This window comes from Carlito syrichta, unplaced genomic scaffold (genome assembly GCF_000164805.1).
Source record: "Carlito syrichta isolate Samal-C Ts95f unplaced genomic scaffold, Tarsius_syrichta-2.0.1 Scaffold305546, whole genome shotgun sequence".
Taxonomy (NCBI): domain Eukaryota; kingdom Metazoa; phylum Chordata; class Mammalia; order Primates; family Tarsiidae; genus Carlito; species Carlito syrichta.
In genome coordinates, this window is record NW_007249642.1 from 69,735 (window position 1) to 91,118 (window position 21,384).

The window sequence follows — 21,384 nt, forward strand, 5'->3', positions numbered from 1 at the left end:
TATCCCCAAAGCCCCTTCCATCAGGGCACATATCCCACCCATGAGGCTCTGCCCTCATGACTTAATTACCTCCCAGAGGCCTCACCTAATACTATGACCTTGGGGATTAGGATTGAATACACACATTTTAGAGGAAAAAACCATTCCCAACACAGTACCCTGCCTCAGAGGGCATCTGGCTCCTGGTGTAGGCTGCATCCTTGGAGCCAGGGCTGGAGCTGAGTCAGGGCGCCACAGCAAAATGGGCTGAGCAGTGTCCATAACCAGGTCAGGATTAGGGGAGAGCATCTGTTCGGCAGCCAGTGCAAGCAAGTCTTTGGATGAAAGAGAGTGGACTTAGGGGATTTGAAGGCAGCTCTCTGAAACACTGGACGTAATTATTAGGAGGTTCTTCTTAAACATAAAACAGCTCTACCTGGAAAAAAATTCTGTAGTTTTGGGTCAACATCTGAAGTGATTTAAAATAGGTATAGAGTTATGAACTATCATTATTTCCTTCACTAGCCATGTTTTATGACTTCTCATAATTACTTAAAAGGGGTTTTATAAACATAGAAGTTTACACTTCAGATGGGCAAAAATGGGTTTCTGCTAAAATAATTTGACAGCAAGAATGTCCTTGAATATCAGAAACACAGGTAAATCTGTCACCTTTGATAGAGAACAGAGACTAGCCCAATTCATCTTACTTTGCCTTAGTTGAATAGTCAAAACTGTTTGCCTAGTTTGCTATCTCGTGATTTTTTTTCTCTCTTAAGTCAGCACAGACAAAAGCATGCTGCGGCCCAGCCTCTGAATAAATGAAATCATTTTAGGTGCAATGAATTCATTTCATTGTTTTTCATTAAAATTGTTTCCTGAGGTAAACACATTTTTCTCTTTTATAAAATCATCTAAGGGGAATGATGTGACCCTGCAGGTAACTCCAGACTTCTGTCTTATGTGAGCAGCTGCTGAGCTGTCGCTGGAGCCAAGTGCTGGATGCAAATAGGCGCTTGCGGGGCATCTGTTGATGAGGTGACTGGAGACAGGGCGCCAGAGCACAGAGAATACAACCCTGACCTTTGGGATGAGACAGACCTGGGTGCAATCCTGTCTCCACCAGGCGTTTGGTCAAAGCAGGACAATAAAGTTCCTAAAGAAGTTAAAAAAAGATAAAGCATGTGCAGCACTTAGCACTGTGCCTAGCATGGGGTGACTTCTGGGCCATGACCCTGTGAGAATAATAGAATATGCTCAAGAAGTCTGAAACTGAAAATAAATCTTCCAAAAATAGGCCACAATGAAAAGAATCACAGTCTTATAGACATACACATGACATCATCTATCAGCTAACTGATCATTTATGATGTGCCAACATGAAATTATCCTTTAAAAAAGTTCTGTAGGTAAGATCAGTTATTCAAAAACACTCTGGGTTAGATCAAAGTTGTATTAGAGGTTTCCATGTTCTAAGATTGTGTTCTAAATTTCAATCATGTAAATTTACCTTCTTTGGAAAAGTTGTGAAAAGCAAAGATGATGAGGACTTTTTCGGCTCTAACGTCTTGCCTTGATGTGTTGCTGTTCCCATAGTTCCTGCTCTGGGCATCTTGTATGGGGAGAACGATTTTCTTTCCTGTGATTATTTTATCAGTAGAATCACTGACTTTCCTTAAACATAACACAGAAAGAAACCTGTCTTTTTTCCATACAACTCAGAGACTCAGTCCACACCTGATCATTAGAAAATGATACATCCCTGGCTGCTTAACCCTTACAGTCCTCATTGCAACAAATACTTGAAGGCTAGAGTAAGAAAAAAATAGTGCATTGTACTGTATGCTCTGGTCATTATTAAAAGCCAGAAGGCACAATCCCAGTCCTTAAGGAGGCTACAAGGAAGTCAGAGCACCAAGTACAGAAACGTTTATGAACCAAGGCAGAGGAGTGGAGACACCATTAATGAGGTGTAAATCATGCTCCGTGTCCTTCAGAGGCAGGACAGGTCTGTTCAGTACAAGGGGGGGGCCAGAGCACCTGAAGAAAACCTTGAATGACTGGCAGAATTATACCAGCCGCCTCATGTTTCCACCACAGACAGCAACACAGGTGGGTGCGAGTGGCTCATTCCGTGGTGACAAGCCACTACATTTGGTTGGGGCAAAATGTACATTTAAGGGAACTGATAGGAGTAGATCGGGTAACACTGCTCAGGGCTTTGAATTCCAGGGAGAGGATTTAATTCGGCAGGAAATGAGAACACTCACATTCTCATCTGAGTAAGTGGGCTTGTCCTCTGGGGATTCTTTCAACAAACCTTTATTAGAGAAACAGTAAACACTTCATTTCATAAATAATTATTCTGTTACATTGCCTCTTTCAGAGCTATGATTCTATAACGATTTCTAGATATATGTATTTAGACAGACAAAAATTGATGAATTTTGTCCACTGAAATTTTTTGACTCTGACATTTCCACATATGAGCATAGTTTCCCGCTTTGAACACTCAGAATTTTGTATCTACTTTGTTATGTTTTCATTTTAGTGGCATATATGTCATTGTTACATAAGCACGCATGCCTTGTTTTTTTTTACTATGTGTTAAACTCCAGGCGGTGGGGCTTTCAGTAAACTTAACTTTGTAGACTCTGCTGTGCTCAGCTTAAGAGGCATCCAAAAACATGCGGTGAAGGGAATGACCGGTTTAGTTAATATCTACTTCCTAGAGCAATCACTAAGTTCAGTTTAAATGTTTAAAGTTACATACTGATTTATAACTGGAAGATTCTTGTTGAAAATGATTGAAAATAGTACTTAAAAGACCAATTTCTTTGTTCCGTTAAGACCACTGCTTTATTAATTTGTTGGAGATAAAATACCACACTTTTCAAGTTTGTTACATTTTTATTACAACAGTGATATATGTTCACTATAGAAACTTTATACAGTACATACAATCAAAAGTAAGAAAATTCCCATAATCCTAACCCAGAAGTAACTGTTTCATTGTTTTAGGGGATTTTATGATGCAGAGTCCAGTGCATTTTTTAAAGCTTTTAATAAACATGGTTAATCTGCCATTTAGAAAAACTGAACTAACTTATATAACTAGAGGCGTTGAGAAAGTTCTTCACTTATGCCATTAAAAACTCATTTAATCACTGACATTAATCCTGGAAAAATGGGTAGGGGAAAACAATTCCTTTATAAATGTGCATTTCTTTGTATACTAATTCAATTGAATATGTTTTCATAAACGTACCGACGTTTTCTATTTCCTTTACATTTCTTCCTCATTTAGGGCTTATTTTTCTATTGGGGTCTCTCTCTCTTTCCCTCTAATGATTTGTGAGAACTGGGTGTGTATTAATAGACACTTCCCCCCAGTCATTCGTCTTTTGCCATACTTCCTTTCCGAGTCACTGATCCCTAGGAAGAGAGTCTAATAAGCACAGTGAAAGTCACATCTGTGGTCACCTCTTCCTTTCATTTCTCAACTGAGTGAATGTCATGAGCTAGAATGTCTTCCAGGAATGGAAGCAAACATCAAAACAACCAGTGGAATATTGTTTTCTCTACGAGAAGAATTATTTTCAGAAATAATGGTAAAAACAAGGAAGGCTGAGGCGGAAGGATCACCGGATCCCCAGCAGGTCGAGGCTGCGGTGGCCGGGAGCGGCCACTGCACTCCAGTCTGGGCGACAGAGTGAGACTCCAACTCAAAAAAAAAAAAAAAAATTAGAAGAAGCCATAACTTACTTTGGACAATTACTAACAATTCAGAATTAATATAACTGCTTTTTTCTGACTCTTGGTAACAGCATACGTAGTACTGGCCTAAACGGGACAGAGTGGGACGTGCACACTAGCCGTGACAAGTCAGATTTTGTAATAAGAGTTTGCAGTGATGTCTGTTCGCCTGCTGCTGGGGCATTGAAGCCTCTCCCTGGAACATGCACGGAAGTCGTGTGTGGCTGTGCCCCCAAGTCAGTAAAGAATGAACACTCTTATGGTCTGTTAACTAAGAAGTTAGCTGGGGGCAATGCTGAAATTCTTTCTTCTTCAAAAATGAAAACTATGAAGAGGGAGAAAAGTAAAAGAAACTACAAAAGGGAACAAGAAAAGCAACAAGACTGGGAGTACAGAAGTACAGAAAAAAGAAAGAAAAGAAAAGAAGAAATAGACATGAAACAGAAGAGGCTGAGAAGTAAGGCTTAGAAAAACACATTTTTAAAATTTATGTACCCAAACTATCAAAAAATGGTGACATGTTCATTTTAAGTTGTTCAATTTATATAAATGTGACAGAACACATATAAAACAGATTTTGTTTTGTTTTGTTGAGTTGGGGTATCACTCTGTCATCAAGGCTGGAGTGCAGTGGCACAATCACGGCTCACCACAGCTTTGACCTCCTGGACTCAGGTGATCCTTCCATCTGAGCTTCCCAAGTAGCTGGGACTACAGGCACTACACACCTGGCTAATTTTTTTCTTTGTGAAGATGAGGTCTCGCTATGTTGTTCAGGCAGGTGGGCTCAAGTGATCCTCCTGCCTCAGCTTCTCAAAGTGCTGGGATGACAGGTGTGAGCCACCATGCCTGGCCAAAACAGTTTTTAAAAATGCTTTAAATGGAATTCACCTCTTCTATGACATAAAAATAGTTAACTGTGTCTTCCTTCCATGGGCATAAATGTTGAAAACAGTTTGTTTCTTAAATCTATTAAACTTTTTAAAGTATATGCATGCACACAACTACACTGGGTGTCAGAAGTGCCACAAGCTGTTTGTCAAAAATGTAGAGTCCTGTGCTGTAGTTTCAGAAGGAAGGGTAATGCCCGGTCATTTGGAATTGCACTTGGCCTAGATAAATAAGGGATGTTTGGTTAAGGGATCTTTCTACTTGAAGTCCCTCTAAAATTTAATAACAAACATGGGATACAGGACTAAAACTTAGAAATACAATAGTTTATGATCACGAAACCAGACTAGGTTCAAACCCTTTCCTGAAAGAAAGGAATAGAAAAATCTTTATTGATCTGGGATGTTGATGTTTTTGATGAAATTTTATGTGTTCATTTCTCATATTTTTCTAAAGTCTTGCTTTGTTCAATATTATGAGTAGAAAAAAGACCAGTTTGAGATGGAAACAAACAATATGTGTTTAGCTTTCTCATAAATATCTTACTGATTATGAAATTATTAAAATGCTTAAGAAAGTAATATTTTAAAAAGTGCTTTACTTGTATTAAAACACAAATTAGAGGCAAAATTGTGGGTTTCCCATTAGGTAGTTTTAAAACCTTTTAAAAAATAGTATCAATTAAATGTAAATGAGGTGAATTTTATAGTCAGAGAAATAAAGCTTGGTTGCTCTTAGTTCATTTCACTAGCAATTAAAAGGCATATAAAGTACAAGTGCTTAGAGAGAACAAAAACTCATATAGGGATAATACTTTGAAAGAATAGAGAGTGATCACCAAAAGTCTAAGGAAGGCTTGTGAATCACACTTTTTGAATGGCCATTTGAGCAGCGTGACTCACGTGACACCCTCCCCCCTCCGCCTCTTTCCAGAATGAGCCCAAAATCAGCCATGAAAACAATCTGAGAAGGAAGTGCACCAGGGGGTCTCACAGCCTTACATGAAAACGTGGTCTGGGTCACTGTGACCACCACACTCTAGAACTGCAGGTATTTGGATTAGGATGAGGCAGGTTCAAGGACGCCTAGTAACACTGGGATAGCTTCACTCCAGTGAAGTGGGAACGAGCTTTCAACACGTCTCTTAACACCCGTACTTTTTGCCTGCCCTGAATCGTGAGTCCTGATCTGTGTAGTTTGTCTCTTCATCTCTAAGGTCTTCACGATTTTCACCTTTATGGATCAATAATATATATTATCCCATTTCCTCTGCTGGGCAACGGAACTCAAAAACAATAAACCATTTTGTCTGCTTTCTAATGCCTGGCTTACTCTTCCAAATTCTGTCAATCATTTTATTTTTCATAAATTTTCATATATACATACACTTTATGCATATACATAAGCATATGTACCTGCACATACACATACACATCTACTATATAAGACTACATATCTGCAGATAGATTTCCCTGCACACACTCCTACACAGAGCTCTGCAGAAAAGGACACCTTCACATATTCAAAGGGATCTCAAAGAGTTCGAAAGCCAAGGCTGGTAGCACCAATCCATGGAAAGATATGACATTTAAAATCGCAAAATACTTCTGTGGACACCGAGACAAACCAAGCCCCACAAACCTGCACTCACGAGCACGGTTGGAAGGGGGCGGGCTCTCGTAATTAACTTTATGTAAACTCCTGACATCAAGTGAGACAAGCCACGCGCGACGCCTTCTTAGCTCACTGTCACAGCCGTCCCCCACCTGCACCCGCCGCACACAGGCGCCCTCGGGGGACTCCTCGTCCCCGGGAGGCAGAAACTCCCGCGGCTGCGTCCCGCCGTCCCCACGCGGCCCTGCCGGGAACACCGCCCGGAAAGGCGCGACTCCGCTCCGGCGACACCGCTGTCCCGAGGGAGCCCGGGCATGGGCTGGCGGAGTCCTGCTCGCGGGGTGGGAGGGTCACACCGCAAGACTAATAAGGGCAGAGATGTGGCCCTGCCCGGCTCCCAGGACCCGCGGCCACTCGTCGGCGACACCGCAGCCCGAGCAGACCCGCCGCGCCCCGCGGGGCCCAGACGCGCGACCCAGGTAAGCGCGGCCCCGCCACGGTCCCGCGGTCCTCGGTCACCCGCCCACCTGCCCTCACGCCAGGCCCCGCGGCACCCCGTGCGCCGCCGGGTCACCTGCCCACTTAGCCCCTGTGCGCGGCCGGTCACCTGCCCCCCACGCCTGGTAGGTCTCCTGCCTCTCAGGAACACGCGCGAGCGGCGCGTGCGACACGCTCAGGTGGGCGCCGCGCGCACCTGCGGTGGCTCGGTCCACGGGCGCCCTAGGAGGGGACCGGCAAGGTGGGCGCGAGCGGCCCTGCAGGCTGAGTGGGCCGCGGCTCGGCTCCCGTGGCCCCATCACGCGTGGAGCCTGGGGGGTTTCTGGAGTGTGTGGAGAGAAGCGGGTGACAGCGGACACCAGCGCACAGGGGACGCGGAGGGGGGTCACAGGCACAGGGCGGACTACGCGCAGACGCGCGCCTTTACGGTTCTCTCTTTTCTGTTTCTCTCTGTGTCTCTGTGTCTCTGCCGTCTGTCTCTGTCTTTTGTCTCTGTGTCTCTCTCTCTGTCTCTTTCTGCCTGTCTCTGTCTCTTTCTCTCTGTCTCTCTCTCCTCTCTCTCGCTGATGTCACCCTGAAACGAGGGTCGGTCGGGTGCAGCCAAAAAGCGCTCGTTGGGGCGCCCATGGGGACCTGCGGGACCCTCCCGCGAGGCGAAGGGGTCCCGGGACTGCGGTCCCAGCCCGGCCAGTCCCGCGGCGTCCCGCGCTGCTCCGTCATTACCCTGCGGCGTGCGCGGCCGTCCCTGTCCCCGTCCTCGTCCTCGCGGTCGCCGTCACCGCTGCAGAAACGTCCGGGTCGCAGCGCAGGGAGGACGCGGCCCCACCTCGGCCCGGGGACTCGCGTCACCGCCGGGAGGAGGCTCCGGGAGGAGGCGGCGCGGCCGGCGGGTCGGGGAGTCGCGCGTGGACCCGGCCCGGCTCGTGGTTCCGTGGGGCAGGCCGTGGGCGCAGCCCTCGCGACTCACGCAAAGGGAAGGCGGGACGGGGTGGGGTGGGGGTCGCAAGTGGGCGACGCTGGAGTCCCGGGCCACTGGGGAGAGGAGGGCCGGGAGGGAGGTGCCAACCACCGACCCCGGACAGTGACAAGAGCAGGAAGCCAAGGTCTAGAATGCCCGGAGTGTGGTTCAGTAAAACAACCCACAGCAGGGGCGCTCTGGGACCACCGTCAGACTGGGAGAAGGGGGTGGGGAATGGGCGTGGGAGAGGGGGCTAGGTGGGAGCGTCTCGTTCAACCTGGCCCAGACAGTGCGTCCCTTGGGCTGGAGAAGGCTGAGGGCGTCCTGGAGATGCCTGTACACCTGTCCAGAGTTCACCCTCACTCTCCACTCCCCTCCCCCCAGAAAGAGAACAGCAACTTCTCCTCCTCTAGAGAGCAGGGATGACGTCGAGCTGCTACCCCTCCACTGCCCACCCAAAGAAAAGTGCACAGTCAGGCCTCTCCTGTCCCAGAGTGCAGGGATGAGATAAAGTCCTCCGCTCCCACAACCCCCTGCTCCCAGAAAAGAACAGGGTCATGCCTATTCTTCTGTACCAGTGTGCAGGGGTGAGGTAAAGCACTCCACCCCTCCACACCCCGAAAGAGCACAGCCAGCCCCTCCTTCTGTCCCTGAGCGCAGGGGTGAGGTAAAATGCTTCACTCCTCTAACCTTCCCTCCTCCCAGGAAAAAGCACAGTCAGGCCTCTCCTTCTGTTGTAGAGCACAGGGGTGGAGTACTTTACTCCACCCCTCTATCCTCCAGAAACAGCACAACCATGCCTTTCCTTCTGTCCTAGAATGCAGAGGTGAGGTAAGGCACTCCAGGCCTCCACCCCCAGGTAAGTGCACAGTCAGGCCTCTCCTCTGCCCAGAGCACAGGGGTGAGGTAAAGTGCTCCTGTGCCCTCCACTCCTCGGAAGGAGCACAGTCAGGCCTTCCCTTCTGTCCCAGAGACCAGGGGTGAAGTAAATTGCTACATCCCTCCACCACCCAGAAAGAGCAGCCATGTCTCTCCTTCTGCCCCAGAGTGCAGGGGTGGAGTAAAGCACTCACTATCCAGAAAGAGCACAATCAGGCCTCTCTTTCTATACCAGAGCACAGGGGTGAGGTAAAGCGCTCCACTCCTCCATCCCCCAGAAAAGAACACAGGCAAATTCTCCACTTATCCCAGAATGCAGGGGTTTGGTAAAGTGCTCCACTCCTTTACCCTCAAGAGCACAGCTACAACTCTTCCTCTGCCTAGAGTGCAGGGGTGAGGTACAGTGCTCCACCCCTCCAGCCCCTAGAAAAGAGCACAGTTCAGGCCTCTCCTTCTGCCCAGTATGCACAGGTGCGGCAAGGCACTCCACCCCTCCACCTACCAGAAAGAACACAGCCAACCTCTCCTCCTTCAGAGTGCAGGGGTGAAGTAACGTGCTCCACTCCTCTGCCTGCCCTCCCAGAAAAGAGCACAGTTATGCCTCTTCTTCTGGCCCATAGTGCAGGGATGAGGCAAAATGCTCCACCCCTCCAACCCCCAGAAAGAGCATAGCTATGCCTGTCCTTCTGCTCAGAGTGCAGAGGTGAGATAAAGCACTCCATCCGTCTACCTTCCAGAAATAGCACAACCACACCTATTCTTCCTCTCCAGAGTACAGGGGTGAGGTAAAGCGCTCCATCCCTCCACCCCCCAGAAAAAAGCACAGCTATGCCTCTTCCTCTATCTCAGAGTGCAGGGGTGAGGTGAAGAGCTCCATTTCTCCACCCCACATTCCCAGAAAACGGCACAGTCACACCTCTTCTTCTGCTCCCAGAGCACAGGGGTGAGGTAGATTGCTTCACTCTTCCATCCCCAAGAAAAGAGCATAGCCACACCTCTCCTTCATTCCCAGTCAAGTGCTACTGTAATTCTCTAACAGATTAAAGGAAAAAAAGAAAGAAGCTCTAACCCTCATATGTGGAGTCTCAGCATCTCCTTCAAGTGAGTGCCAGTTACATTCTCCATGGCCCCTCCTAGAGAGAGAATAAATGGTCCTTGCCTGGGGTCACCTTCCTCTTTCTCACCCTGAAGAGATATCCTACCCCAAGTGCCCTTCACCCCTCCTTAGCAAGGTCATGTGATTCTGTTCTCACCCCTAAATTCCCCAGCCCTTCTCTGCAGGCACAGGTCAGAAATCTCTCCACCAGAGAGCTCCCAGGTCCAACCTGAGCACTCACAGTGGTTTAGGATCCACATGGGCATTCTGGGAAGGGAGGAGCTGCCAAAGCAAATGGCAGGAGAGAGACCACAAGCAGGAACGGGCAGGCCCCAGAAAGAGCAAAAGGTGGAAGAAAGCCGTGTGGGGTTAGTATCACCGGTGGGACAGCATCTCTGTGTCTGAATCATTCCCATCCGAGGAAACCATCCAACACAGATGGGAGCTGATGGCATTTTCCAGAAATGGAAAATTTCCATCTACTTTCTGGTCCTCCAGTTTAATCCCTCCTGCTGCAATTCCAGTTCATTTTCTCCAGCAGGCAGAACTGTCCCACAGGTACACAGAATGGATGGTTCTAGAATCAAAAGAGAATATGTAGTTAAAAATCACGGTGGTGCCGGACTCGATGACTCAGTCTGTAATCCCGCGCCTTTGGGAGGCTGAGGTGAGTGGATTGCCTGAGCCCGCGGGTTCGAGACCCGCCTGGGCAGTGAGACCTCATCTCTACAATAAATCAAAAAATCAGCCGGGCGTGGTAGCGCATGCCTGTGACTCCGGTTACTGGGAAGGCTGAGGCGGAAGGATCACCAGAGCCCAGCAGGTCCAGGCTACCGTGGCCGGGAGCGGCCACTGCACTCCAGTCTGGGTGACAGAGTGAGACTCCAACTCAAAAAAAAAAAAATTAAAAAAAGAAATCACGGTGATGTGACCAAGTTACATCACACATGCACATTCATGCAAAGAATAGAAAGTAAACAGGGCTAGAGAGATGCTGATGTATACCCTGAAAAGAAGCTGGGGAGGGGAAGAATGAGTGAGCCCGGAGTGGGTTTATCCTAGGCAGGCCACACTGAGGATGTGTATCTCAAATAGGTAGAGAATAACTAGGTTTGGTAGTAGAGACCCAGCTGGGAGAGCATTTCAGCTAGGAGGAATGCCATGTGTGAAGGCTTAGGGGTGGGAGCAAGCAGTCTTATGTCTGACTCCAAGTCAGACTCCAAGGTGGGGTAAAATCTGAGATAGGAGCAGGTAGCACCTGCCAAGGAGAGACTGGCAAGGAGAGACTGAGAGGCAATGAGCTCTTTCAGTGCTGTTTGGTAGGCCAGTAGTAAGATCATCAGGTGAGGAGGTTGCCAGTTAATTGAATGGAAAGTTGATTTGAGTGTAGGATGGACAATTGGGTCCGCCTTATCCCTACACATACTATGAAGCACAAAGGGTTTCTGATCCCCTCTCTTGGAGACAAATCAAAGACAATTGTGAGGCTATAAGATTATCAGATCAGAAAACTGGTAGAGCCCTTCAAATGGAAAAGTTAGAAAAAGTGAATGGATTTGAAAAAAAAAATACATGCACCACATATTTAAAAATTTTAGGTGACATTGGATTATCGATACAGATATATCTGTGGAAAACAGAGCTAGACAATTATAATCAGAAACAAATGTAGGTTTGCCCTGATGTCTGAAATTGAGGACAGTTATCAGAAAAACTGCTGGAGACAGGTGCAGTTTAGAGAAGTGAGTCAACAGCACAGACAGTCTTCTGAAACAGAGAGATCAGTTAAGCCAACCTGAGTCTTGAAACCCTTTGGAAAGGCTCTTGATTTGAAATGATGGAGAAATAACAATGTTGCAGACAAGTGATAGAGTTGGTCGGTTTCAGAGTAGCTACTATCCCTAGGAACCAGGGAATGTCTTTTGTGGATACAGAGAACAACTTTCATGGAAGTATTTTTGTCTCACTTAGAAACTGAAATTATTTTCACTAAGCCTTCTTTTAGTAATGTTTTCTAATATTTCTCTATAATTCTTTACTTCCTGCTTATCCTCTACAGCTGTTAAGTCCACATCTGGATCTGGTTCTTAATAGTTCCCAACCTTTCATTCAATTTTAGTCCGTTCAAAGGCAGTCAGTACTAGCAAAAATTTAGTCCAAATGTATTGCCTTACACTCTATCATCCTGTGAATCAATCACATGAATACCTCCTAAATGTCAAGTTTAAAGAAATCACAGATGAATAAAATGCAGCCTTTCTTCTCCGAGATGTCTGAGAGGAGACAGAATGCAAAGGAGTTGTAGCAGTGCGACATAGACTGTGCCAAAGCAGAAGTGGTGCTGAATTCTGACGGATCACAAGGCAGTGTGTGGTAAAGTTGCCTGGGATGGTTCTCCCGGACTTCACACCGGACGTGGCACATGAACTGTGTGTTGAAAGCAGAGTTCACGTTCTCCAGGTGGGAGAGAATTGGAAGGACGTCCTAGCCTGAAAAAGCCTGTGTAGAAGCCTGGCACCTTTTGGGAACTGAATAGTTTGAGGAGGGGAGTCTGTTGGAAAGCAATAGCAAGATGTGAGGCTGGGCAGGCGAGTCAAGGCCCTGTTGTAAAAGAGCTTCAAGTGCCTCACTGTGGGATGAGCACTAAAGAGATCCGATCTTTGTTTCAGAAATAGAATCCTTGAGCAGTCGGAGGCAGAAATAAAGGGAACAAGGCTGGAGTCTAGTTAGTAGTCCATTGCAATTTTCCAGTTTAGAAATGGTGAAGACTCTCTCAGTGAGGGTGAGGAGTCAATTTACAAGTAGATAGATGGACTTTGATAGGGGTATGATAGGGGAGGGGTGAAGACACGGAGGATGACTTTGAAACGTCCAACTTGGGCTTCAGAGTTAATGATGTTGACTGAATTAAAACATGAAGATCAAGAGGTTTCTGTAGAAATAATGAAAGCAGAGACTTTGCCGAAGCTGCAAAAGACCTCTGCACACTTGTCTCCTTGTCATACTTCAGTCATCAATACAACGGTGAAATAATGCTGGAGCCAGGCCTCTCCTCAACTCCTGGGGATATTTGTTTGATTTGTGGCATGTACTTTTAACTCTGTAGGTACGGCTTTTCAGCTGGGTTTCCCTTATGGTTTGCAGACGCTGTTGTAGCTTCACTAAAGTTAGAGCCTAAAGATGGGTGAAGGAACAGATGTGCAGCACCTGTTGCTTTTGCTTATTTACACAATGTGTCACTTAACATAGGACCAGATTTTCCCGGCAGAGTTATGAGCATTTAGGCATTCTGGAAGGTGGTTAAGGAAGGTTAGATTTTAAAATCAACCCCCATATTGGCACACAACATTTCTCTTTATAGTAAATGCTCTGAAAACATGGGTTCTTTCAATCATACCGCAAATTAAGCCTGAGTTTTTGGAAGTTGAAATGTTGTCCTCTTTTAGCAACCTGTGTAAAGTAAATAGGTATTTTTTCCCTCTTCTCTCACTTAGCCTTTTCATATTATTTTCTATTTTGGTGTTGGCTCTGTCATTCTGACCCTTTACCTAACACCAAATTTCAAGGATGGAGAAAAGATATGACCAAATGTTGGGTGGCATAACAATGAAATTATTCATGATTCCTAGGCAGACTTGACTTGATTATTCAAGTATGAGCTGAGAAGTCCCAGCCATTTCATCCTGCAAGCCCACCATGCCTTCATTCTATCTGCTTATTTTGCTGTTCTTTATGTCCTAGTGTCTAGTTCTCAAAGATAATGTAGTGTTTGCTTATTTTTGATTTTTCTGGCCAGGGTGACAGCAGGGACTTCTTGTTTGGCTCACTGCTGTGTTCCCTATGACTGACACATAGTGAAAAGCTTATGTTATCAATAGGTACCAATAGGATATCTATTGATAGAGTGTAGTTTCCCAAAGTTTATGATTAATTTAATTGTCAATGGCTGTGTCCCTAGTGATTGGCACATAGTGAAAACCTCATCTCATCAACAGATACCAACAGAATATCTATTGATAGGATGAGGTTTTCAATGTTTACAATTAACATTAATGATTAGTGATTAAGGTTTCCTAATCATGGTTTCTGCCCTTTTTGTGCTTTCTACACACAAATATAGACTGATAAGACATCTTTTAAAAATCTGGGTCTTAATTCGCATATTCTTAGTTTTGATAATTGCCTTATAGATTTCAAGAGCTGAATTAAGGAAGTCGAAGGAACAATGATTTCTTTTTTATTCCTTTACCCAGTCAGCATGCAAAATTTTTCCACATGACAAAGAAAAGTGAGAATAATGGGTTAGGGTTGAAGTCAGGGCTAGGTCATCAGACATCCATAATCTCTTTGTTACCATGGATGTAAGAAATCAGTTCCAGGCAGGGGTGTCTGGATGATTTTAAAGGCTCCATCAGTGTTGTCTGCTCAAGACCACTATTGCTGGGTACACCGTATGACTTTGGCACTTTATAGCTCTGGGGAACTCGCTGGGGTCTGGCAAGGATCTTGACAGAAAATATCTGTCAAGTTAAGAAAAAGTGTGTAGGCAGTGTGTAGGAATGTGTCTGTCCCATATCCTGATAGTAAACATCATGGTATAACAGGAAAAGTTTTTTCGTCAAGCAGACTTGTATTTGAATCCTAGGCTCTGGTATTCCTTTAGAACTTTGGAGTTTCTTAACTGTAGAATGGGGACCTGATACCTGTCTTAAGTGCTACCATTAGGCCTAGGAAAGGGGTTTCTGCTCTGGGCTCTACATTTTTGAAGACCCCTATATGGTCTTGCTCTGGATATTTACCTGCTCTCCGGACCAGGAGTCTACAGAGTAAGGTGAGCTTTTAGACCAGGCTTTGGTTACCCAAGGTCCTGAAATTCACTGACAAATGACCCTTTGCCTCCTGCAGAGCCTGGCAGACCTCTTCCTTGGGTTCGTCTTCGCAGAGAAAGACAAAGCCACTGGCATGAACTACTGACATGACCCAACGAGTGGTCAAGGGTAGCTGTTTGCAAATGCTGTGGATGGAGATTAGGCTTATTGGCATGTTTACATGTGTGTAGGTGAGGCTCTGCAGGCAGCAGATAGAACCAGGAATCAAATCAAATGAGGGATGAGCTTTGATTGAGGCCATCTTATCCCAAGCAGCCTGCTCTCTGGAATTCTAAACTTGACCTGGACTTTTAGGTCTTTGTGAAGGTAAATACTTCAATAAAAGAAGAAAACGTATATTTGTTTTTAGTATTATTACTTTTATTTTTAACTTTCAAAATTTTAAACTTACCATATGTGGACACCTCTTGCCCTGCACCCTGCTGTTAGAGGCAGCCTTTCCTGCCTCTCAAATCATTATGAGTTTTAAAATAGAATACCACATATAAAAGAAATTCTACTTCAGGGCCAGGTGCAGTAGCTCACACCTGTAATCCCAGAATTTTGAAAATCCAAGGTAGGAAAATCGCTTGAGTCCAGGAATTCAAGGCCTTGACAACATAATGAAACCTCATCTCTACCAAAAAAAAAATTTATCCAGGTGTGGTGATGCCTGTAATCCCAGATACTCAGGAGATTGAGGCAGGAGAACTGCTTGAACCCCAGAGTTTGGGGTTGTAGAAAGCCATGATTGTGCCACTGCATTCTAGCATGGTTGACAGAGTGAGACTCTGAATCAAAATTAAAAAATAAAATAAATTCTACTTCAGAAAATGAGACCATTTGTGATCAGTTGTCTTGGTTCATCTTCTGTTGCTGTAATGGAATATCCAAGACTGGTATATTTTGGTTCATGGTTCTGGAGGCAGGACAATCCAAGATCGGGCAACTGTCTCTAGTGAGTGCCTTCGTGCTGTGTTAGAACATGGTGGAAGGCATTGCAGGGCAAGGGCACACTGAGAACCAAGCTGGCTTTTATATCAGACCCACTCTTGTGATAACTAACCCAATCACCTTTCAAATGCCCCACCACTTAATGCTGTTAAATTGTGGAATATATTTCCAGCACATGAAATCTCAGGGACACATTCTAACCATAGCATCCATAGTATCCATATCCTTCCTAAAATGTGTTGTAAGCCATATTTGTACAAGTTTGGAAAAAAGTGATTTGAAGGCCTTAAAAAATCTCGGCATCCACATATATTATCCTAAGGTTCTACATTAGTCACTCCACTAGGAAAGGTTAAAAATCTGTGTGAAAGCTTAACTTTTACTTGAGAAGAAATTTACTTGAAATTTACTTGAGATTTACTTGAGAAGAGTAACATTACATTTTGATACCATTGACTTAGATTCACTTATAAAATGGTCTTGATAACCACCTAGCTGGCACCTGAGAAGACAGGATAGAAACCTGGCAAGTTTAGATGAGAAGGAGGTGTGGACACAGCTAAGACCTGAGAAATCCAAGTAGGCCTTCAGGGTGCATCAGGACAGTGAGAAGTAGCTGAGACCAACAGGTGTCAGGGACAGTAAGACGTTTCTGTGCAGGAAAAGTAGGGTTCAGAAGGACCTCAAGGGAAGTTTCTCACTTGTCCTTTTTGTGGAAGCCAACACTGCAATTGCTTCCAACAAGTCTTAAGATTTGGAAAAGTTATTTTTTGTTTTGTTTTGTTTTGTTTTAACATACAATGGGCTGAGAATGGTGACTCATCCTACAATACCAGCACTTTCAGAGACTTGAGGCAGGAAAATCACTGCAGGCCAAGAGTTTAAAACCAGCCTGGGTAATCAAGTGAGACCTTGTCTCTATAGAAAATTAAAACTTAACCAGGGCCAGATGTGGTGGTTCAAGCCTGTAATATCAGCACTTTTGGAGGCCACAATGGGAGAATTGCTTAAATTCAGGAGTTCAAGACCAACCTGGGAGATATAGCAAAACCTTATCTCTATAAAAATAAAAAAAATTAGCCACATGTGGTGATATGTACCTGTAGTTCTAGCTACTTGGTAGACTGAGGTGGGAGGATCACTTGAGCACAGGAGGTTGAGGCTGCAGTGAACTGTGACCACACCACTGCACTCCATCTGGGCGACTGTCCCCTGTCTCTAAAAAAAGCAAAAACAAAAACATACAGAGACTGATTTTGAGACGTTGATAGAAAGTTTTTCAAATATTCCTACCCACGTAGAGAACATTTCCATTTAATCAGGATCTGAACACCAGAACCCTCAAATAGTAAACACATTTTAGTAATGTATGAAGAGAAATAATGTTCATGATAATGATCTTTGCAATATTATAAGATCTTGTAATGCCTTAAGAATTATAAAAGAAAGATTAAAGTATTATCACTGCAGATTCAAAAATAAATATATTTCATTGTATCTTAAGATTTATACATTGGAAATCTCTTACTTTTTAAACACTCAAGAAATATTTATTGAGTGTCTGCTCTTCCGAATACTATGTAGGCATCCAAGGTGAGTAATTGACAAGACAGATGGCTCCTGACCTCATGGGGCGTAGAGTTGAGCGGGAGCAGTCAAAATATATTTATTTTTTTAAATATATACATTTTTAAAAATGATGTCTAAGCTAGAGAATAATGTGGCAAGAGCACTTCTTGATCAGGTAAGGATTCTTCCAGGTAGCAACATTTAGTTGGAAGATAAAGGATGAACAGTATCCCGAATGTTCCAGGATGAGGAAATAGCACAAAGATCCTGAGATTGTAAACAGCCTGGAGATGTGAGAAATTAGACTTTGTTGAAAAGACTGGCACTAGATGAGCCTGGACAGGGCCAGGTTATTTGGGACTTCTAGACCTCAGAAAGACTTGTGGATTTCATTCAAAGTACAATGAGAAACCATTAAAGGGCTCAAAGAAAGGAAGTTGCCAGATCTAACTTCCATTTTAAGAAAAGCTCTTTAGTGCTGCACAGAGAATGAATTTGGTCAGGATTTGATAACAGTTGGGAAAAAACAATCAGGAAGTTATTGAGGGGTCTAGACCAGGGTGATCTTACCTAGGATATTGACAGATGAGTAAAAGAAATGGCTGAATTTGAAGCATGTTTGGGCTAACACTGACATGACTTGCTGATGGTTTGCATATGGGAGATGGCGATAGGAAGAAAAAGGAATCAATGTGATCTTGGGTTGCTAGTTTGAGAATTTTGAGGGGTAGAAATTATTGAGACTGGGAAGAGTATGAGAAAAACAAGTTGCGGTTGAGATTCAAGAGCTTAATTTGGATGTATTAAGTTATAGATATCTGTGTGACACTTAAGAAGGAGTATTGGATAGGCAGCTGGACACACAGCGTAAAGTCCAGAAAAGAGGACTGGGTGGGAGATGAAAATTTTAGATTCATCACCTCACATATTTAAAGCCAGGACAATGGTGACATCATCTAGGGAGATATTATAAAGAGATACAAGAAGAGGGGTCGCAGATCCCAATATTAAGAATTCAGATAGAAAAAAAAGTCTAAGAAGATTTAGAAGGAAAGCCCAGAGAGTGTTAGGTCGGGAAGGTCAGTAAGAGTGGGGGTTTCAGAAAGAAGGGAATGGTCAGCTATCAGAAAAGCCACCAAGAACTGAAGAAGGGATGAGAAAGGGATTCTTTTTTCGAGTTCTTGCTGAACTTGGGAAGAGACATTTCAGTGAAGTGGTAGAATGGCACTTCTTCAATAACTAGAACATTTAGCCAACTCTACCATGGAATCTTATTCTATAAAAGTGTCAGATAAATGAGATTGAAGCTAAGTGCTGTCATCCTCAAAGAAATCCTCAGGAGATGTCAAGATAGAAATCATACGTTATGGCTTTATAGCTCTTTAGTTCTCTGTTGCTGTAATGGGACCAAAGTTTTATTGAGTATAAATTTCAAGGATGCTTTGGCACTTCTTCATTGTCTAAATATTAATATAAACCTTAGGCTGAGGACACAAATAAAATTGGAAATTTTTATTGATAATTGTTCAGTAATATGTAGAGCAAAAAATTATAATAGCAATTTCCTTTTAAACACTTACTATAGTCAATGTTCCATGTGATATATTTTCCATGTATTAAATAATTTATGCCTAGTATTATTCCTAATTTGAAGATGTATAAATTAAGGCTTAGAGGTACATGGCTTATTCACAAATAGCAGATCCAGACACAAAGCCGTGATTTAACCACTACAAGAAACTACCAATTAATCAACTGATAGAAATCACTCTGGTTACAAATACGATCACAGATTTCTCTAAAAATGTAATCAATATTTGCTAGTTCATTTATTTGAAATAGAATTAATTTCTTTAATAGTTATCATCTGTCTTAAAATAATAGCTAGGATGAGTTTGCAAAGTCATATGAGGATTGAGACTATATCGAGATGAGAGAATTCAAAAGAAATCAAGCATAAACCAGCTGTTTGATATTTAGAACCACATATACAATTTTAATATTGCAATAGCTGCTTCTAACTATTCATCCAGAAAAATCTGAAATCTTGAATTAATTTTAACGTGCTGATCTTAGGGTATTTGGCGTACATAGAATACCAAAGAAGATGGTGGCTTTCGTTTTTTCTGAGAAGTATCTATGAAAAGAATTTAGACATTGCTAAGATGAATTATGCTATATTTGGCTAGAAATTAAACTTTGAATATGACAAACAAGGGGTATGACATTTATTTGCATGTTTAAAACTTTTAGAGTAGCTATTTTAGTAATACTACAATTATCAAACACACTGAAGGAGTATATACATATATACATATGTGTGTATTTTAGAATTGTGGGATAAATGTGAGGATTGGCTACATATTGTGTGAAGACAAGATTTGGGCTTCTGGTGCTCCTTCTCATAGTGGGCATAGTGCCCAATGGTTGGTTTTGTATCCCTATCCTCCCTCCTCCCTCCTTTTGCAGTTCCCAGCATCTGTTGCTCCCATCCTTGTACTCATGTGCATCCAGTGTTTAGTGCCCACTTATGAGTAAGAACATGCAGTTATCAGTTTTTTGTTTCTGTGATGATTCACTTAAAATAATGGTCTTCAGCTGCATTTATGTTATTGCAAAGGACCTGATTTTGTTATTTATGGCTGCGTAGTATTCCATCATGCATATGTACCACATATTCTTTATCCAGTCCACCTTTGATGAGCATCTGGGTTGGTTCCATGTTTCTGCTATTCTTAATAGTGCTGCGGTAAACATATATGTGCAGGTGTCTTTTTGGTAGAGTGATTGTGTTCCTTTGGGTGTATTTCCAGGAGTGGAATTGCTGGGTTGAATGTTAGCTCTATTTTTAGTTATTTGAGAAAAATCTCCAAACAGTTTTCCACAAAAGCTGAACTCACTTGCATTCCTAACAACAATGTACAAGCATTCCCTTTTCTTTGCAGCCTCTCCAATATCTTTTTCCTCCCTACTTTTTAATGATAATCCTAACTGGTGTGAGATAGCATCTTATTGTAGTTTTTATTTGTATTTATCTAATTATTAGTGACGCCGAGCATTTTTTCATATGTTTTGTTGACAGCTTGTGTGTCTTTCTTTGAGAAGTGTCTCTTCAAGTTTTTTGTCCACTTTTTAATGGGGTTCTCTTTTTGTTTTTCTTGTAAATTCATTTGAGTTCCTTGTGGATCCTGGATGTTAGGCATTTGTTGATGCAGAGCTTGCAAAATATTTTTTTCCCATTCTGTGTGTTGTCTCTTTACTCTCTTGATGGTTTATTTTGCTGTGCAAAAACTTTTTAGCTTGATAAAGTCCCATCTGTCAATTTTAGTTTTTGCTGCATTTGCTTTTAAGGACTTGGCTATACATTCATTTCCTAGGCCTATGTCCAGGAGATGTCCCTTAGGTTTTCCTCTAAGATTCTTATAGATTGAGCTTTCCATCTTTCCAAGATTTAAGTCCTTGATCTATTTTGAGTTAATTTTTGTAAGCAGTGATAGGTATGGGCCCAGTTTTATTCTTCTGCATGTGGCTGGCCAGTTTTCCCAGCACCATTTGCTAAATAGAGTTTCCTTTCCCCAGTATTTGTTTTTGTCTATAAAAGATGAGTTGGTTTAAGGTCAGTGGTTTTATTTCTGGGTTCTCTATCTTGCTCCATCGGTCTATGTTCTATTTTTGTGCCACAGCCATGCTGTTTTGGTTACTGTAGCCTTGTAGTAAAGTTTGAAGTCTGAGAGTGTGATATTACCAGCTTTATTCTTTTTCCTGGGGATTACTTTAACCATTTAGGCTCTTTTTTGTAATCTGGAAAATACAGAGGAAATGGAGAAATTCTTGGCAACAAACAACCTCCCAAGATTGAAACAGGAAGAAATTGAAACCCTAAACAGACCAACAACAATCCAAGACATTGATTCGGTAATAAAAACTTCTCCACCACAAAAAATCCTGGGCTAGATGGTTTCTCAGGTGAATTCTACCAGACATACAAGGAAGAGCTAATACTAATTCTACTAAAACTATTCCAAGAAATCGAGAAGGAAGGAACCCTTCCTAGCTTATTCTATGAAACTATTATCATCCTGATACTCAAAAATGGCAAAGACCCAACAGGGAAAGAAAACTTCAAGTTAATTTTCCTGATGAACACAGATGAAAAATTCTCAGTAAGATACTAACAAATCACATCCAACAGCCCATTATAAGGATTATTCATCATGACCAAGTGTTCATTCCTGGGATGCAAAGCTGGTTCAACATAAACAGATGTGACCAAGAACCACATGATTATCTCAGTAGATACAGAAAAAGCATTTGATAAAATC